The sequence below is a fragment of the Chrysochloris asiatica genome, unplaced genomic scaffold, assembly GCF_000296735.1.
Source record: "Chrysochloris asiatica unplaced genomic scaffold, ChrAsi1.0 scaffold00109, whole genome shotgun sequence".
NCBI lineage: Eukaryota > Metazoa > Chordata > Mammalia > Afrosoricida > Chrysochloridae > Chrysochloris > Chrysochloris asiatica.
In genome coordinates, this window is record NW_006408627.1 from 4,818,522 (window position 1) to 4,839,810 (window position 21,289).

At 37.8% G+C, this 21,289-nt stretch overlaps 1 protein-coding gene across 2 annotated transcripts in view; it reads left to right on the forward strand.

Annotated features, from left to right (window-relative positions):
* The window catches only part of ARHGAP24 (Rho GTPase activating protein 24), a 625,449-nt gene that overhangs the window by 299,830 nt on the left and 304,330 nt on the right, over positions 1 to 21,289 (forward strand). The window contains exon 1 of one of the 2 annotated variants that reach the window (XM_006867735.1): positions 14,560 to 14,830. The exons of the other annotated variant lie outside the window; for it this stretch is intronic. The gene's annotated coding sequence lies outside the window, so the exon portion shown is untranslated. Of the gene's footprint in view, positions 1 to 14,559; positions 14,831 to 21,289 lie in introns of those variants that run through there. 2 annotated transcript variants of the gene reach the window in all.

Below are 21,289 nucleotides of genomic sequence, written 5' to 3' on the forward strand. Positions count from 1 at the left end.
CTATCAGAGCTCCATACTCCATATATATATAGTGAGAGAGAGAGAGAGAGAATCTTGGTTTTTATCTCTGTAAAATCTGTAATAATTACTGCCTTTTCTTGTTTGACCTCATTTTTAGAGTTAACTTATTCTAGACGTGTGGCCTCATTTTTATTACTATCTTCTAAAGGAAATGTAATACCTACCTTGTAGGTAATGTGGTAGACCCCTGGTGTGATGCTGTTGGATAAACACTGGACTTCTAAACACAAAGTCAGTGGTTCTGACTCATAGTGACCCTGTATAGGATTTCCAAGGAACAGCTGCAAACCCACCAGCTGTTTCTTGGAAATCCTATACAGGGTCACTATGAGTCAGAACCAACTGTGTCACTTAACAATAAAAGGCAACATGATCAACGTTCAGCTTTGCCTAGTAAAACCCCGATTTATATTTGCTATTCCATTTTCATTAACAATGCCATAGTTATTGTTACATGCCTCATAGCGACCTTGTTCAGTGTTTCCAAGGATTCACTGATGGGTTCGAACCACCGATTCTGTGGTTAGCAGTCCAGTGCTTTATCTTACAATCCCATGCTGGGACTCTGTATTTAACAATGGCACACCCATTTGACTCCCAAAGAATCATGATTTACAAAATGAAGTTTATAGTTATCCTACTCATATTGTTGTTGTTGTTGTTGTACTTAGGTGCCATTGAGTCAGTTTTGACTCATAGTGGCCCTATGCATAACAGAACAAAACACTGCCCCACCCTGCACTATCCTCTTATTATGTTTGAGCCCATTGTTGCTGTCAATCCATCTCACTGGGGTCTCTCCCTTTTTTGGCTGACCCTCCACTTTACCAAGCATGGTGTCTTTTCCAGGGACTGATTCATCCGGTTAACATGTCTAAAGTATGAGAGATATAGACAATTCTGGCTGTACTTCCAACATAGATTTGTTTGTTCGTCTAGAAGTCCATGATACTATTAATAGTCTTCAAATGCATCATTTTTTCCATGGTCTTCCTAATTCATTTTACTACTTTCACATGCATACGAGACAATTGAACATTCCATGGCTTGAGTCAAGCACACCTTAGTGCTCAAAATGGTATACTTGCTTTTGAACACTTTAAAGAAGTCTTGTGCAGCCTATTTGTTATAATACAAAATGTTGTTTGATTTCTTGACTGCTGCTTCCATGAGCATTGATTGTGGATCCACGCAAAATGATGTCTTCAATAACTTCAATCTTTTCTCCATTTGTCATGATGTTACTTTTTGGCCCAGTTGCAAGTGTTTTTTCATTTCTTTCACTTGAGGTGTAATCCATACATCACTTCTGGGAAGTAGGGTTGTGTCATCTGCCTATTACAGGTTATTAATGAATCTTTCTCCAATCCTGATGGCCACATTATTGTTCATATAATCCAGCTTGCTAGATTATTTGTTCAGTATACAGATAGAATAAATATGGTGATAGGATACAACCCTGATGCATACCTTTCCTGATTTTAAACCATGCAGTATTCTTACTCTGGTTGAACAACTACAGGTTCCTTGTGAGAGCAATTGAGTGTTCTGGAATACCCATTCTTTAAACTATTCTCCATAGTTTGCTGTGGTCTGCATAGTTAAATGCATTCACATAGTCAATAAAGCACAAATAAACATCACTCTTGCATTCTCTGTTTTCACCAAGATCCATCTGACGTCAAAAATCATATTCCTTAAAAATCAGCATCCTTTTCTGAATCAAGCTTGAATTTCTGGCAACTCTCTGTTGATGTACTGCTGCAATGGTTTTGAATGATTCTCAGCAAATGTTTATTTGCATGTGATATTAATAATATTGTTTGAAGATTTCTGCATTCCATTGGGCCACCTTTCTTTAGAATGGGCACAAAAATAGATATTTTCCAATTGATTGGACAAATTTCTTTACCTAGATGAATAAGTGTCTCTAGTGCTGCCTCAGTTTTGTATTTCAATTTGTATTTCATCAGTTCCTGGAGTCTTGTTTATCACCAATGCCTTCACAGCAGCTTGGACTTCTTCCTTCCATGTCATCAATGCTTGATCATATAGTATCACTTGAAATGGTTCAATATCGACCATTGCTTTTTGGTACAGTGATGCTATGTACTCCTTCCATATTATTTTAATGCTTTCTGCATCTTTCTAAGTTTTGTCCATAGAATCCTTCATTTTGCTACCTGAGGCTTGATTTTTTTCTTCAGTTCCCTTATCTTGAGAAATGCTGAACGTGCTTTTTCCGTTTTGGCTTTCTAATTATTTGTCTTTGCACAATTCATTATAACACTTTGCTTTGTCTTGGGCTGCCCTTTGAAATATTCTGTTGAGCTCTTTTATTTCTTCCTTTCTTCCATTTATTTGAGCTTTTCTAACGCTCAATAGCAAATTTCAGAGTCTATTCTGACATCCATTTTGGTCTTTCTTTCTTTCTTTCTATCTTTTTAATGACCTTTTGCTTTCTTTCTATATGGTGTTCTTGATATCAAATCAACTCTTCTGAATTTTGCTCATTAGTGTCTAAGACATCAACTCTGTTCTCGAGAGTTTTCTAAATTCAAGTGAGATTATTTAATTTCATATTTTGTCTCTTGTAGACTTCTTTAGATTTTCTTCAGTTTCAGCCTGAACTTGCACATGAGCTATTGATGGTCTGTTTCACAGTTGGCCTCTGACCTTGTTTTGGTGGATGATTTTGAGTTTCTCCATCTTGTCTTCCCACAATGTAGTCAGTTTGATCCCTGTGTGTTTTTTTTGGTTGAGGGACGTGTGTATAGTTACCTTTTATGCTACTGAAAAAGGTATTTGCCATGCTGTTGGTCTTTCAAAATTCTACCATGGGATTTCCAGCATTGTTTCTATCACCAATGCCATATTTTCCACCTACTGATACTTCTTTTTGTTTCCAATTTTGAATTCCAATCACCCACAATTATCACTGAATTTTGATTGTATGCTAAATCAATTTCTGAATGAAGAAGTTGGTACAGTTCTCCAGTTTCATCACCCCTGGCTTTAATGGTTGGTGCAGAAATTTAGATAACAGTGGTCTTAGCTATAATATAAAATATGTTAAAACTGAATTTTCTCTAGTTTCTGTGCAATCCCAGAACTATCTCCCATTTGAATTGTGTGTTCAGTGTTTCTGTTTTCAGTGTCTTATCCTAGTTCACTTCTTCCTAGATACATTGTTCTTGGTTTATCCTTCCAAATTCATGTAACTCAAAACTCAATATTTGACTTTACTGAATTGGGGTACCTGCCAAGTCTACTTTTGTTCCGGTATCCTCTGGCTGTATTTTATAAATTGGGAATAAGTCTTCCAGGCCTAAAAATAATTAAGTTATCAAGAAGACCCTGGTAAAGGATTTGTGCTTTGCAGGGTAACTAAAAATATAGTTCTTTTAAATGGTTGTTATTATTAGATGCTATTGAGTCAGTTCCAACTCATAGCGACTCTATGCACAACAGAACAAGCAGCTGCCTGTCTTGTGCCACCCTCACAATTGTTATTATGCTGGAGCACAAGGCTGCTGCCACTTTGAAAGTTCATCTCATTGGGGTTCATCCTCTTTTTGCGGCCCCTCCACTTTACCAAGCTTAATGTTTTTCTTCTGGAACGGATCCCTCCTGATAACATGCTGGAGGTAATAAAGATGAAGTCTTGCCATCCTGGCTTCTAAGGAGCATTCTGGCTGTACTTCTTCCAATACAGATTTGTTTGTTCTTATGATGGTGGTGGTGGTTATGTTCTGTGGAGTGGGTTCTGACTCATAGCGACCCTGTGTAAGGTTTCCAAAGCTGTAAATCGTTATGGGAGCAGAAAGCCTCATGTTTAGCCCATGGAGCAGCTGGTAGTTTCGAACTGCTGCCCTTGAGGTTCGCAACCCAATTCGTAACCACTACGCTACCAGAGCTCCTTTGTTCTTATGATAGTCCTCAGCAATTTTAATATTCTTCTCCAATACAGTAACTCAAGTGCATCAATTTTTCTATGGTCTTCTTTATTCATTGTCCAACTTTCACATACATACAAGGCTACTGAAAATACAATGGCTCTGGTCAAGTGCACCTTAGTCCTCAAACTGATACCTTTGCTCTTGAAAAGAAGTCTTGAGCAGTAGATTTGCCTAATAAAATACATCATTTGATATCTTGTCTGCTGCTTCCATGAGCGTTGATAGTGGGTCTATGTATTTGACAACTCCAATCCTTTCTCCATTTATCATATTGCTATTTATAGAGGTTGGCCCAGGATCAGGCAGTTCTGCTGTGCATAAAGTTGCTATGGGTCGGTACCGACTCGATGGCACCTAACAACAACAACATTTATTGGTCGAATGGTGAGGATATTTGTTTTCTTTACATTAAGGGGCAAACTATATAGGAAGCTATAGTTTTTGATCTTCGTCAGTAAGTGTTTTATGCATTTTCCTCCAATCCTTATGCCATGTTCTACTTCATCTAATTCAATTTCTCAGATTATTTACTCACCATACAGATTGAATAAATATAGTGAAATAGTACTACCCTGGTGCACACCTTTCCTGATTTTAAACCATTCAGTGTCCTCTTGTTCTGTTTGAACAACTGCCTCTTGTTCTATGTACAGGTTCTTCATGAGCACAAATAAGTGTTCTTGAGTGCCCATTCCTCACAATGTTACTCACAGCTTATCATCCACACAGTTGAATGCTTTTGTATAGTCAATAAAGCACAAGTAAACATCTTTCTGGTATTCTCTGTTTTCAGCCAAGATCCATCTGACATCAGCAATTACATCCCTTGTTTCATGTCCTTGTCTGGCCCCAGCTTGTACCTCTGGCAGTTCCCTATGTACTGTTTCAGTCATTTTTTAAAATTATATTTAGCAAAAATTGGTATATTATTGATATTGCCTGATTTTTTTGCATTCTGTTGGGTCACTTCTCTTTGGAATGGGCATAAATATGGATCTCTCCTAATCAGAAACTATGCAAATATAATTGTTTGTGTGTTGGACCTCAAATCTGAATATGCTAATATCTAGGAAACCTAAGAGTCCTGGTGTGGCACTGTGGGCTAATGCATCAGACGGCAAAGTCATTCGCACTGCAAGGTCGGTAGTTCAAGCTCACCAGCAACTCCTTGGAAACCCTATGTAGGGTCATTATGGGTCAGAATCGACTCAATGGCGCTTAACAATAACAACAAGGAAACCTAAACATTGTGCATAAAGAATCCTTTAAATTATTGCCAAATTATATTCCAAATAATCTCTTCAAATCTAAGATTTAGAAAGTGTCCAAAACATGTGTTCCTTTCAAAGATACAATGGGAAAACCATGAATTTTGTATTCAGATGGACAAGAGTTCAAGTTTTGATATTGATTTTTCAAGTTGTATCTTAGTTTCTTCATTTGTCAAATGGAGAGAATAAAAAATGTATGTATCTATTTGTTAAACTTGTTGTTGTTGTTGTCCAGTGCCATTGAGTCAATTCCGACTCATTGCAAAATGTATGGGGTTTCCAAGGAACGACTGGTGAGTTTGAGCTGACGACTTTATAGTTCACACCGACCTTGCTTATCCTACAGCAACACAAACATATATAAAATGCTTGTCGCATATTGAGGGCTGACTGAATGCGAGCAGTCCTCAGGTTATGAAATAGATCAATTCCTAACTGTCTTTAAGTTTTTAAATGGAATTTGTAGAAAAGTCAGAATAGGTACATATGGTTCTTATTTAGCCTTGATTTAATGCAAGAAACTTAAAGCTTTTTCAATGATTTAAAAGCATCAGATACAACCATTGAAGATGAATGTGACAAAAGATGTGTTTGGAGTAGGGAGTAGGATTGGATCAATTATTTCAAAGTAAGGGCAAATTTATATCATTAAAGGATAAGTGGAGTCCTGGTGTAGTGCTATAGGATTACCACTGGAATGTTTTATCTACTCCTAGGAAACTCTATACAGGGTCATTATGAGTTGGAACCAACTGGACAGTAGTTAATGAAAACAAAGAGAAAAGAAGAGTTATCAGTAAATCAGCCTTTCCTAATTCTGTACCTGTTTGTATTAGTTTCTTTTAATTATAACAATGGAAATGTTTTTCAATAATGATATTATAGAGATTTTGGAAAGAAGATTGCCTTTCCTACATTTTTCTAACGATGGAAATTCTTAAATATATCATGAGGTTATCTCCTTTCTGTTCCTACTACCTCAAAACCTTTACAATATCTTACTTGGATATAGACATGACCTCTTAATTGACCATTGCAGACCACCTGCTCTAAATTCTTTCTCCACTTGTTATTCTGAAAGTAAAATTTCCCATTTAAAATTCCTGAGTGGTAACCCAGTGCCTTTTGTATAAAAAACTAAAGTCCTGAACATAGCTTTTGTCTATCTTACCTCCTGTATATTTTATCTATTCTATTTCCCAGTTTATATAATCAATTGTTGCTGTTAAGCACTATTGAGTCAGTTCTGACTCATAGTGATCTTGTATAGGGTTTCGGAGCAGCAGCTGGTGGGTTTGAACTGCTTCCTTGCTCTTCAAATCCACCTTGTAGTCCAGTGCTTATCCAACAGTGCTATACCAGGACTCCATATAACTACTCCTGGTGTGGCACTGTAGGGTAAGCACTCAAACTCAAGGTTGGTTTGAACTGCTAGGTTGGTGGTTCAAACTCACCACCAGCTCTGCAGAAACCCTATGTAGGGTCGCTATGAGTCAGAACAAACTTGACGGCACTTAACAACAACAACAACATTTACAGCCTCAGAAACTATATATAGGGTCACTATGAGTCAGAATAGACTCGACAGAACACAACAACAAAGTGACCCGAACATCATCTATCCCCTGTCTTAAATGTTCCTCTTGTTCTGAATTGTGCACTCAGTATGTCTCTTGGTGTCATCTCTAGAAAGCATTGTATGCTAACTTCTCATCTTGATTCCATATTCCTTTGGTGTTCTCTCCATAGTCCAGTGCTGGCTTACCCAGTCTGTAAACTTCCCCAGCCTCAGAAAGTTTGCCTTTAGCTGTCAGGATTTTGTCAGTTTTCTTTGTACAACAATGTTTGGTTCAATTAGATGGACTCAAAAAACATGTTAAAGAAAGGAAGTAAAGGAGGGATGGATAGAAGGAGAGAAAGAGAAGGCAAAAAAGGAAGGTTTACTTTGTTTTTCTGGAGAAATTTGTATTCTGGATATATAAGTATTATCATCTCATGAGCTATCAAGGAATGATTATGCAAATTGACACAAGGCCCTATCCATTGAAGGCAGTCAAAGAATTTTTGTAGACTTAATTAATTGACTAGACTTGTGCCATTTATTTATTTACATTAATATATAATCATATAATGCCATAAAAGGAAGCCTGGTGACATTGGACTGCCAACCTAATGATTTTATTTGCCATTGATGGGCACCAGTGCTTAGACAAGAGTTTTCCTTTACTGAACATACTGAAAAGAGATGCCCTGGGGTGCCTGGGTAAAGTAATGTTCTTTCTAACAAAGAACTACTCTCTCTTTGGCTTCTCAGAACACAGCTATTTCTCTGATTTGGCTGGACCAACAGTGAATTCAGCCAGTAGCAGATCTGACGTCTGCCTCACTAGATAGGGTAATCAGAAGCAGTTGGACTTGAACCACGAAAGGAAATCCAATTCACAGCTTACTGCAGAGCTCTGGATCAGTGTGGAAAAGAACTAGCATAGGAAATTAAGTCATCTGTGAGTGCACCTCTGTTAAATTATTTGGCCTTTCCCTTTTTCATTTAGAAAACATATGTTGCAAGTGCAAAACTTTAGCGTCTCATCCAAAGGAATTGGCACCTGAGCACAGTTTCTTGAAACCACCTGAAAGGATAGCATTAACTACAGGGTACCTCCTATTTCAATATGGAAAACTTTATAGCATTCAGAAAATGCTATAGACATTCCAGAAAATGTAATCTCATTTCTAGTTAGGTTTACATATCCTTAAACTGTTTTCTGGCAAGGTAAGAATTTTATCTAGCCTGTGTGTTAACAAAATGCAAAAGCTTAGAGGCACCTTGTATAGACACTACTGCTAACAGCCTGACCTAGTCTCTTAATACCTATGATTCCTGGCTGTTGAGTCACAGAAGACTTGTAGTGTTATATCTGTTACAAAAGGAAGCTAGTTTTAGTCTTCATGATTATGGACATATTTTATCAAGAGCAGAAATGCAGATATAAAGTATGATTAACTTACTAAACAAGTATTTGTCAAATGCCTATTACATATTAGACTCTATTCTGGAAACTGGGGGAAAAAAATCAGTAAGCAAAGCCAAAAACTTCTGACCTTATGAAACTTAACTTAGGTAAGAGATAGTAAATATGTTTCAAGTAATCAATTAAATGAATGAATAAATATGTCAGAACATAAGATGTTGTTGTTGTTGTTAGGTGCCAAGTCGGTACCGACTCATAGCGACTCTATGCACAACAGAATGAAACACTGTCTGGTCCTGGGCCAACATTACAATTGTTGCCACGCTTCAGCCTGTTGATGCTGCCACTTTGCCAATCCATCTCGCTGGAGGTCTTCCTCTTTTTCTCTGACCTTCCACCTTACCAAACATGATATCCTTCTCCAGTGACTGCTCCCTCCTGACAATATGTCCAAAGTATGAGAGTTGAAGTTTGGCCATCCTAGCCTCCAAGGAACACTCTGGCTGCACTTCTTCCAACACAGATCTGTTGGTTCATTTGGCAGCCCATGGCACTTTCAATATTTTCCTCCAATTCTGTAGCTCGAAAGCAAAAGATAATATATCATAATTTGTAAGCACTACAAAGAAAAATTAAAATGGGCTATAACATGGAAAGGGATGGTTACAAGAGCCTTCAGGAAATATTTTTCTTAGTAGGTTGGAAATTGAAAATTGCAGGGACAGTGGCGGTTCAGTGGTAAATTTCTTACCTTCCATGTATGTGGAGTCCAGGGTTTGGTTCCTGACCAATTCACCGCAACTTCAGCCCCCACCCATTTGTCAGTGAAGGCTTCTGTGTTTCTGTGATATGAACAGATTTCAGGGGATCTTCCTGATTAAGGCAGACTAGGGAAAAAAGACTGACAAGTTACTTTTGCAAATCTGCTCATAGAAACTCTATGTATAACAATTATAGTGGTCTGATTCTCAACAGATCTTGGAATTGAAACAGACTGGACAACATTTGGTACCATTGTTGCCATGAATTGGAGGCCAACTAGTGGGCAATTAACCATATCACAATTTGAAATGAGCATTGAATATTGAATTGGAGGACATTCTATGAAGATACAAGGGAGGGGTAGTCCAGACAAATGGAACAGCAGGCTAGGAAATGCAGTAGGAAAGGTAAACAAGCACTAAATCAGTCACGGTTAGTTATTTGGATATTTTACTGAGGGCAATAGAAAACCATTGTAAGGATGAAATGGGAATGGTGGGAAACCACGATAGGGAGGAAGCAAAGAAGTTTTGGAAAACTGTATGAAGCAGGAAAACAGGGAGTGATAGGAAATCATCAGAGGGTATAAAGCAGAAGAACGATGAATCACTGAAGGCTATGAAGGAGGGGAATGATCACCCTGCTTGCTGTGTGGAGAATAGACTACAAGAGGCAAAGGACAAAAAAATTAGCACCAGCTTGAATTGGTTTAAAAGAGTTGATGGTTGAGATTTTCACATGCATTAGTTCCCAGGAACTATTAAACACTTCCCTGCATTAACTCTCCTCCCAAACACAGAATTGTATAATCCAGTCGTTGTTCATAGTCACTGCCGTTTACTGTTCTCTCCAATGAGTCCTCCTAAATTTCTCAGTAAAAGCCTCGTTCTAATGTTACCATAAACCTGAACACTGAGTGCTAGGGAATTCTGCTGCCTTACCTGTGTTAAGACAGCCTGCATTGGAGCTCACCTCAACAGCAAGTGTTTCTGCCATCAGAGAACTTCAACTCCACAGGTCCAGCCTTTAACACACATTCTCTAGTTGAAAGGATCATCCCCTGAAATCCAGAGTGGGGCAACCTAGAGTATGCCCCAGGGATCTAAATATAGATGTATAGAATTAAAAAAAAAAAAAAATAGTGCATCACTGTGCTAATTCAGATTGTGTTGGATTCACATATTAGCAACAACACATGTTCTCCTTTCAATGGATAGAAAGAACCATGCGAAGAATTATGAAGTAGGTTTGAGGACTTATTTCCTGTTGCTTGCACTAGTCACCAAAAATTGCTGGTTTCCTCTTTGCTTAATCTATTTTGAGAGATCTTGGTCCTTGAATTCAGTGGCTATAATCTATTGTCCATGGCTCAGCCCAAGCCATGGACAATAGAATCTACTTGATCTCCATAGAATCTACTTGATCATGACTTCTCTTCATGCCTTGCTCCCTGAGTCTCTCATCACCTTACCTCAGTCCATCTAAATGTCTGTTAATCTCACAGCCGACTTCTCTTTCAAGGTTTTACTTATATTTTCTTTTGTTTCTCTAATACACTAAAGGTAAAATATGCAATATTTAGTAATATGTGTCTGTGTGTCAAACTCTGTTCAAACTGAAGAGTGTTCATATTAAAAATGTCAGAGTTAAGAGTAACTTATAATAATGAACCAACCCCTGAAAATCTATTACATTATAACTGAAGTACAACAAGGGGCCTTCAAAAACCTCCTGGAAAAGTTTTGCTATCTTTTGATTCCATTGTTCTAAGAACTTTTAAATCCCATTTTAACAATGGTTTATAATAACATAGGATGCTACTTTGCAATGTGCATCCAAACATTTTTATTATTATCATTGTCTTATTACCTTAAAGATGTTTTAGTATATATGGAAGTGTTTTTTAATTTGTGTGTGTGTGTGTTTGTGTGTGTGCATAGAAAGATACACTATATACTACTTGTATATACTAAGGCATACATTTGACTAAATGACATTAAATATGAACTGTACCTAATTGTTCAATTTATATATAAATTTGACTTAAAGATAGATTAAGGAACAGGACTTGATCACAATCCAGGGACTGTTTCTATTAATGGTCATTTATAAATACAGACGAAAATGTCTTTGGGGACTTCACTTTACATAGAATTTGATTAACCAAAAACCAAACTTATTGCCAGCAAGTTGATTTGGATTCATAGTGACCCAATAGAACAGAATAAAAATGTCCCATAGGGTTTGCAAGGTTGGTATGGTGCTATGGTTTAATGTGCTGGACTGCAAGGTCAGTTTGAACCACAAGGTCAGAAGTTCAAGCTCACCAGCCAATCCTTGGAAACCCTATATAGGGTTTCTATGAGTCACAGTGAGTCTGAACCGACTTGACAGCTTTTAACAACAACAGTCTTTACAGAAGCAGACTGTAGCATTTTAATCATACAGAATGACTGCTGAGTTCGAACTGCTATCTTTTGATTACCAGCCAAGAGCTTTACCATTGAGCCACCAGGGCCCCTTGTTGTTGTTAAGTGCCGTCGAGTCGGTTCCGACCCATAGCGATCCTGTATAGATAGGGTTTCCGAGGAGAAGCTGGTGAGCTTGAACTGCCGACCTTGCAGTTCAAACGGCTTTGCAGTCTGGCGCATTAACCCACAGCGCCACACCAGGACCCCTTAGACATAACTAAATGGAAATTGAAAGGAAAATATTGTGCTTTGAATCTGAGTTGTTTATTTCTCGGAGTTTAAGAATTTATATAGTGCTTCTTAGAAGCCAGGATGGCGAGACTCAATCTCTCATACTTTAGGCATATTATCAGAGGGACCAGTCCCTGGAAGAAAGCAAACTGGAGGGTCAGGGAAAAAGAGGAAGACCACCAACAAGATGGATTGACCCAGTAGCATCAGCAATGGGCTCAAGTATAACAATGATTGTGAGGTTGGCACAGGACTGGACAGTGTGTCGTTATGTTGTGCATAGGGTGACTCAACAACACATAACAACAGAATTTACTCAGAAAATATGTTCCAAATTAAAATATCCATCTTTTCTTTTAAATGTTAATTTTTAAAATTTATCAAATAAAACTTTTATAAGTACCTAATCACAGTTGTGGATTCCTGGTGTGGCACTGTGGGTTAATGCGCCAGACTGCAAAGCCATTTGAATTGCAAGGTCACCAGTTCAAGCTCACCAGCTGATTCTCGGAAACCCTATACAGTGTCACTATGGGTCGGAATTGACTCGATGGCACGTAACAACAACAACAATCACAGTTGCATTGTTTTTTGTCAAAGACAAGGGCAATGGTAGATACAGTTCGACCTTTAAAGTAGATGGCAAAATAACAAAACAAAATTAAAGAATGAAATTTCTGAGTTAAAGAATGGGTGACTATTTGAAAATGGATACTAAATTATTGGAAAATTTGTCCTTTGTATTTTTTAACTGCATGGTATAAAGTATATTTGACTTTAATATTTTAAGGAGCTGGGTCAATTAGAATGATTAATAAAGAACAGAATAAATAATTATTAAGAGTGATACCAATCTTGGCCACTTCAAATTTTGTCTTATTTAATCCTAAAAAGGATAGTGTTGAGGTGAATAGTGTATAAATATATTCTGATCACATGTTTGAAATGTGATGATAAATAGAAAGATCACTGTAGAATCTGCGTTAACTTCATTTTTATTTTAAATATTATATATTTTCCTAAGAAATTATTGCTTGCCTGTTACTATATTCTACAAGGAAATGATGAGGTTAATACTATAAACATCTAATAAATGTTTGCTAAATAAATAAATCCATTTAAGAAAGGAAAAATTAAAAAACCTAATGGTGTTATTGCCATTGTTAAATACCATCCAGTAGGTTCTGACTCACAGTGACCCTGTATTGGGTTTCCAAGGAGCAACCGGTAAGTTTGAGCCACCTACCTTGTGGTTCAAACTAGCCTTGCAGTCCAGTGCATTAACACATAGCGCCACACCAGGACTCCAAAAACCTGTTTTAATTAGGGAATCACACTTTCAGTTGGAGAGGAATAATTTCTTCTTATGTAAAATTTAAAATGTCATGTGATAGGCAACGCATAAAAATTAGTGTGCTGCTTCTTATTTTAGTTAACAAAATAAAAATGATAATAATGAAGAATAAATGTGTATGTGTAGTAATTATCATCCTGACAAATTGGAAGAGGAAATGTGTGATAATAATGTGTTTCTAGTTCAATAGCTACATAACAGTATCACTGATTGTGCAGAGAAATACTAAAAACTTACTCTAGCGCTTCAATAGCACAGGCTTCTGTAAGGTCTATTGCAGGTAAAGGCAACTTCTGAAGCACAAAATCATTAAGGAAAATCAACAAATGAAAAGATCATTTCCTTACAAAGAAATTGGTCATTATAGGAAACTTTCAATATTAATGATTTTTAAAGCAAAGGCAAATATCTTGTGAGTAAAGGTGGCTCTCTCACATTCTAATTGGTTATTGCTCCATCTCTGAATGGTGGTGGTGGTGGTTACGTAGTAGGTTCCAGCGCCCTGGACCTGCATAGCGACCCTACATAGCGTTTCTGAGGCTGTAATTCTTTATAGGAGCAGAAAGCCTCATCTTTCTCCCACGGAACCACTGGTTGTTCCTAACTGCTGAGATTAGCAGCCCATAACCACTTTGCCTTTCCAATATTTGGATGCTATACAAGGATACAGCAGAAAAGATTCCTGGTGTGGTGCTGTGGGGTAAAACACTGGACCAAAAAGTTTGTTTGAACCACAAGATTGGCGGTTCAAACCCACCAGCCTCTCCTTGGAAGCCCTATACAGGGTCGCTGAGTCGGAACCTGATTCAACGTCACATAACAACAACGGAGGACAAATACGCCACTTCCCTTGAGATATACTTTGTGGTTGTTCTTGTTCTTAAATTCCTTCTAGTCAATTCCGACTCATAGCGATCCTGTATAGGGTTTCCAAAAGGGGCTCTGGTAGCGTAGTGGTTATGAGTCGGGTTGCTAACTTCAAAGTCAGCAGTTCGAAACTACCAGCCATTCCACGCGAGAAAGATGAGGCTTTCTGCTCCCGTAAAGATTTACAGCCTTGGAAACCCTGCACAAGGGTGCTATGAGTCGGAACCACCGACTCCTCGGCAGACCACCACCACCACCCTAGGGTTTCCAAAGAGCAGCTGGTGGGTTTGAACTGCCAACCCTGTGGTTCTCAGTCCAGTGCTCATCCTAGAGCGCCACACCAGAAGTCCCTGAGAGACACTAGTGTAGTTGAATTGAGAGTTGTAAAACCAAGTATCCATTCTTAGCTGTGGCACTACCTACCTATATACAAAGTTGTATTTTATCTGGCCATCAGTTTCCTTATTGATAAAATAAGGGTGTTAGGAAAAACTATAATTAAAGTCCTGACAAACTTTCCATTGTTCTCATTTCTTTCTTTCTCTTAATTTCTTTTTCTTTTTTTTCCAAATGCTCAAATACTACATTATTTAAGGTATATTTCCGTGTAGTTTCTTTCCCCCCCCTCCTCTTCTCTCTGTCTCTTTCTTCAATATATGGGATAAGAGGATACTGACTAAATCTGAGGGGAAGAAGGAGGAAGAAAATTAGCTTCAGGAAGGGCTTATATCCTCGTCTACAAGAAAACTTAAATATAGCTACCACAGCTTTGGAAGGGATGGTTTATGTCCAAGCAGCGTTTTCCAGACAAGCTCTGTACTTTTTTGCCAACAGAATTAACTTTAAACTGAAGACAGTAGACAGTTAAACAACAGTCGGCACTGGAAACAGCTGTGAGTAGGCAAGACCAGTTACTTATAAGGTACTGTTTTATACTCATTGAAATCTTCAGGTTTCATTTGTGTTGGGAACCAGCGTTCAGTGGTCATTCGACCTTCTTTCCCCGGCACCTCACCTCTATTATGAGAGAAAATATACTCTTTAAACTATTTTGGCTTACTAGCTGTATTACTTGGGGCTCTTGATGTTTGAAGCTACTAGGATTTTATTTTGTTTTGTGTTCGGGAAACAACAAAATGATTCTTATTGTTATTTTATTTTAAAGCTTATATCTAACTGTTTCTTTGTTGCATGGACGTATTTTATGTTGTATTGTTTGGGTTGGAGAGAGCGAGGATATGCTTTAACATTAAAGAATGTACAGAATGTTCTGGACTGAGGGGGAAGGGTATCGGTTAATGCATCTTTAACTTGAAGTATAGAACTAATATAGAGCCAATCAGATAAGCGGACCAGAACATGGCAAGTACAGACACAGTAACTGAACCTCATCACTGCTTGCTGAATCAAACCTAGGAAATGCACTGTTTTGAATAGAAGTTTCTAGTTTGTTTCAGTATTCAAAAAAAATTTTTAACTCTTTTTGTCCTTTACCCAGAAGCATTTTTCAATCTTTTTAAAAATTATTATTGTTTTAAAAATATAGAGAACAAAGCATCTGCCAAGTCAACAAAAAAATTCTTGAAAGCTTGCTTTTTGTGTTTTTCAAAGCAGTTTGTCTTTGTTTAACCTCATACACCTTAAATGAACAAATCCTACACGAGTAACATTTGTAATGGGGTCTCAGGTCACTGAGCTTTGCAGGAGCTTCTGAAGCAGAACAAGGGGAAAGGGCCCAAGTGGCGGTGGGATAGACAGGAAGGACTTCCCTAGTCCCCTGACATTTTTTTCCTTAGGGGCCTGATTGGCTTGTCATTAAATAAACAATGAAGACTGGGAGTCCGGATATGGCATTGTAGGATAAGCACTGGACTGCTAACAGCAAGGTCGGCTATTCAAACCCACCAGCCACTCCTTGGAAACCCTATACAGGGTCACTATGAGTTGGAACCAACTCAAGAACACTTAACAACAGTAACAACAAGACATGTATGTTTTCTACTAAGTGAAGCGTACAAAACTAACCACTGAAAACTCCAAATTTATTAGAAATAATCTAGCCATTTATGGATACTTATTTTTCTGAGATCCACTACATATTTTGATACCTTCTGAGAGGATACTATGTTCAACATATTGTTTTCTCATGTATTCATCATCTTCATCATAGACACCCGTGGTAGCATTCTTTGGTGTGGAAGACTATTATGTTTACGTCCAAAATTAACTTAATCACTGGACTATTTTAATTCTTGCGTTAGTTTTTAGGGCTTTTTTTTTTTTTTCTCTCTCTTTTCTATCTTGTAGCCACCTTCTCTATCAGCTATATGCTCCTTCATATCTGGCAGCCAGTTTGCATGCTTTTTAACAACTCCCTTAAAACCCAGTTACTCTTTTGTAATTGTTGTCTCTTCTCTGCTTTGTACAAGAAAATTAGGGAAATTTTTTTTGCATAAAGAATAATGAATGGAATAAGCATCAATTACTTTACCGGAGGGCCCAGAGATCCTCCTATGGAAAAACTGCATGTGTCAAAGTGCAAAGGCGTGGTGACATCTATTTTGGGTATACTGGAGATTTTTGGCTTGGGTCCAGGTTCTTAGTTGTGCTCTGCAGTAAAGGTTGCCATGGAAGTGATTCTGGATTAAGTAACAAGTTATTCTATTTGATACAGAAAGTGCTGTTTGTTCTCCTTTTTTAAAAAAAAAGTTATTGGAGGTATGTGTCAAGGAATTAGTGACTAATCAAATCCCAAGGGGCAGATCTAATGTTGATCCACAACTAAGTTTTTTTGTTGAGCTTGTTTGCTTGCTTTTTAAGTTCCATTCAAACATATGCTGTTCACATGTATGCATAGCTGGGAAATATCATATAATGCTTTGTAGGAAGGAATTTTTCAAAGGAAAAAAATTCATCAAGTATAGACAATTCTGTGTAGTGATTATGCTTTAGGAAAACAAATGAATAAAACAAGACCCATTTTATCAATATGTATTGATTTCTTTAACTACCTTTTCACTTACTTGCAAGTTCTCTTAAGCTGAAAATCCTGTAAATCAATTTTATATACCATGTACATGAAATTTAAAAGCATAATGGTAGTGGTGGTTATGTGTCATAGAGTTGTTTCTAGCTCATTGTGACCCTGGGTAGAGTTTCCAAGGCTGTAAATCTTTATAGGAGCATAAAGCCTCATTTTCTCCTGCAGAACCATTGGTAGTTTCGAACTGCTGACTGTGAGATTAGCAGCCTGACTTGTAACCACTATTCTACCAAAGCTCATTAAAAGCATAATGGATTTCCTTATCTTCCAGTATTTTTATGTTGTACATTTCTACACAAAATGAATCACAGCTTGTCAAAGGTATTGATAGTGACAGAGCCTACTTTATTAATCTTATTCTACACACATATACCAAAAAACTGGTTATAAACAAATACATGCAGCTGTATACTAATTCTAGGGAAATGATAAATTTCATTTTAGCCCATTTATAATAACCTAGATAAGAAAAGTGATTATCTGAGGTGGTGTTGTGGGCTAATGCTCTGCACTGCAAAGTTGGTTTGAACTGCAATGTGGGTAGTTCAAGCTCAGCAGCCGCTCCTCAGAGCCCGTATACAGAGTTGCTCTTGGTCAGAACCAACTCAGTGGCATTTAACAACAACAACACCACCAACAAGCTACATTAAGGAGTCATGATGTGCCACCGTAGGATAAGCACTGGACCATTAACCCCTAGGTCAGTGGTTCAAACTTACCAGTAACTCTTTGCAAACACCGTACAGAGTCTCTATGAGTCAGAACCAACTCGACAGCATTTAACAAGTCAAGTTGAACAAGCAGTTATATTTAAAATTATTGTGAGACACCTTTTTTGTTTTTTTGTTTTTTTAAGTTACAGTTTTTCATAGTCAATGTAGACATTTTCCCAAATGTTAGAACTTCTTATGGTTGTATATGACAAATTATTTCTGCTTGAGATAATACATTAGGGACATTTTTTTATCAACAGCAGTGAATTAAGGATCCTCATATGTTTGGAAGTTTTGTCTGAGAGTTAGAGATGTAGTTTTTTTGCTTCCTAATATATTCAAGGAGTCTTGGTGTGATACTGGACTGCCAACCACATAGTTGATGGCTCAAAGCCACCTCAGAAACTCTATACAGGGGCCCTATGAGTCAGAACTGATTTGATGCCATTTAACAACAATAAGGAGCTCTGGTAGTGTAGTGGTTACGAATCGGGCTGTGAACCGCAAGGTTAGCAGTTCGAAACTACCAGCTGTTCCACAGGAGAAAAATGAGGCTTTCTGCTCCTGTAAAGATTTATAGCCTCAGAAACCCTGTACAGGGTCATTATGAGTTGGAACCAACTCTACGGCATATAACAGCAACAACAACAACAAAAGCAACCCTTTCAATTGTAGTCCTAATGTGGTGCTGTAGGATAAACACTGGACTTCTAACCCCAAAATCAGTGGTTCAAACTTACTAGCAGCTCCTCGTAAAACCTATATCGGCTCACTATGAGTTGAAACTGACTTGACAGCATTTATCAACAATAATAACAACTTATTTTAAAAAATAAAATGTTGTTCTAACTGAAACCTAGCTCTTTTAAATAGACACTCTTTCACTTTAGAATCTGTTATATGTAGCTATCATCTTGAGTGAGACATTTTTTTTTTTTTCAATTGAATGTTCTCATTCTTACCTAACTAGGAAATCTAACAGATGATAGTTTATGAAGTGATATATATTTTACAGTGAAAACTATGCTGCCACTGGCATAAAATTAAAACAAAACTCCAGAAAAGTCAATGTCATTATAAATATATTCTTTGGAAAACTTCAATTTAGAAAGGTGCTTTTTAAAACTGGGACGAGGAGAACCCACTAAAGTAAATTGATGCATGCTCATGTTCACTGTTAATGCCTTATAAGGTTCTTTCTTAGCACAGCCTTATGTGAATTCTGCTGAAGTCTCAGAACCCAGCCCTTCAAGATGTAGACTTCAGTGAGAGAGATTTATGATTTCCAATGAGCTGTCAAACTTAATTCTGTCTGGGAACTTCAAAAGTAACTATTGATATTTCTGAAGTTGTTGAACAGAGTCAGAGATAATGCTTTGTTCTAATAAAAATCCAAATTCAGTTAGGTTTCAGTCAAACTCTCTCAGAAAAGATGTTCAAACTGACTTGAGTGTATCTTTATTGGCTTTTGTTTAAGGTACTATATTGATGTTTTTGTAAAATTTAGCATATAAGATAGTCAAAGAGGAGTCCTGATGTGGCACTGTGGATTAATGCGTCAGACTGCAAAGCCCTTTGAACTATAAGGTTGGCAGTTCAAGCTCACCAGCTGTTCCTCAGAAACCCTATACAGGATCGGTATGGATCAGAACCGACTTGATGGCACTTAAAAACAACAGCAACACATAGTCAAAGACCAATGAAATGTTTGTATTATTGTTTTTGTTTTTAAGTGCAGTTGAGAGTGATATGACCCTTAGTGACCCTGTATAGGGTTTGCTGGGAGTAGTTTAGTGAGCTTGAACCACCAATCTTGTGGTTCAAACAGACTTTGCAGTCCAGTGCATTAACCCACATCACCACACCAGGACTCATTGTATGTATTGGTGGTGGTGGTGGTGGTAGGAGTATGCCTTAGAGTCTGTTCCAACTCATAGCAGCCTTGCATAGGGTTTCCGAGGCTGTAAATCTTTACTGGAGATCTTTCGCCAATGGAAAGGCTGGTAGTTACAAACTGCTGACTTTGAGGTTAGCACCCTGAAATGTTTGTTATGTAAATATAACTTCCAATCCTTTAGTTAAAAGATTCTCAACAAATAAAACAGGCAGTCCTCAGTTTACAAATGTCTGACTTAAGGGCAGCTCTTGTTGTTGTTGTTGTTAAGTACCTTGGAGTCGATTTCGACTCATAGTGACCCAGCACAGGGTTTCTGAGGCTGTAAATCTTTCCGGGAGCAGAACGTTTCCTCTTTCTGCCGCGGAACAGCTAGTAGTTTCGAACTGCTGACCTTGAGGTTGGCAGCCCGACTCATAACTACTACGCTACCAGAGCTCTTACTTGACCTTTAACATCATGTAAATTTGCCCTCACTCTGAAATGATCTAACCAATCCCTTGTTGTTGTTGTTAAGTGCCATCAAGTCAGTTCCGAACCATAGCTACCCTTTCTGGGGTTTCTGAGGAGCAGCTGGTGAGCTTGAACTGTCGACCTTACAGTTCAAATGGTTTTGCAGTTTGGTGCATTAACCCACAGCGCCACATCTCTACTTGTAACAAAAATCTTCATCATAATCACCTTCATTTGCTGCAAATGCAGCTTTTAAATCACTGGCCAGACTTTGAAAATTCCCCGACACTAAAATAAGGCTAAATACGAACATATTATGGCACTCAGGATAATGCACTGGTGCACAAGGTCAGTTTGAGCCACAAGGTCGTAAGTTCAAACCCACCAACTGCTCCTCAGAAAGACTCTACAGGATCAGTAAGAGTCAGATCCGACTCAACAGCACTGACAACAACAAAATAACCAAGAACCATATGCACCTGTTTTGACTTAACATACAAATTACTTAGAGTGTCCCCAGAGATGAATGTTTTCTTCTGCTCCCCCAGCTTGAGAAATGTTGAGCGTGTTTTTCCCTTTTGGTTTTCCGACTCCATATCTTTGCACATTTCATTATAATATTTAACTTTGTCTTCTCGAGCTAACTTTTTTGAAATTTTCTTTTCAGCTTTTGTACCTCCTCATTTCTTCCATTTGCTTTAGCATCTCTACAATGGAGAGCAAGTGTAAGTGTCTCTTCTGACATCCATTTTGATCTTTTCCTTCTTTCATTCTTCTTAATGACTTTTTTGCTTTCTTCCTGTATGATGTTTTTGATATCATCCCGCAACTCTTTTGGTCTTCTGTCTTTAGTGTTTAATGTATCAAATCTGTTCTTCAGATGATCTCTAAATTCAGGACTTTATTCCCATGGACTTTACTCCAATGGTGTCATCATGGTCAGCTCTACTTTGAGGAGGCCGCTCTTCCCCAGTTACATTTTGAGTGCCTTCCAACCTGAGGGGCCCATATTCTGGCACGATATCGGACAGTGTTTCTGTGCTACTTATAATGTTTTCAGTGACTAAATGTTGGCAAGTAGTTCTCTCTTTTTTCCTAATCTGTCTTCGTTTGGAAGCTCATCTAAACTTATTTACCATGGGTCACCCTGCTGGAATTTAAAATAACCATGGCATAGCTTCCAGAATCACAGCAACTCACAAGCCACCACAGTATGACAAACTGACAGACAAGTGGTTGGCTACACAGTTAGCAAACAGCAATTTGGAACTGTAATTT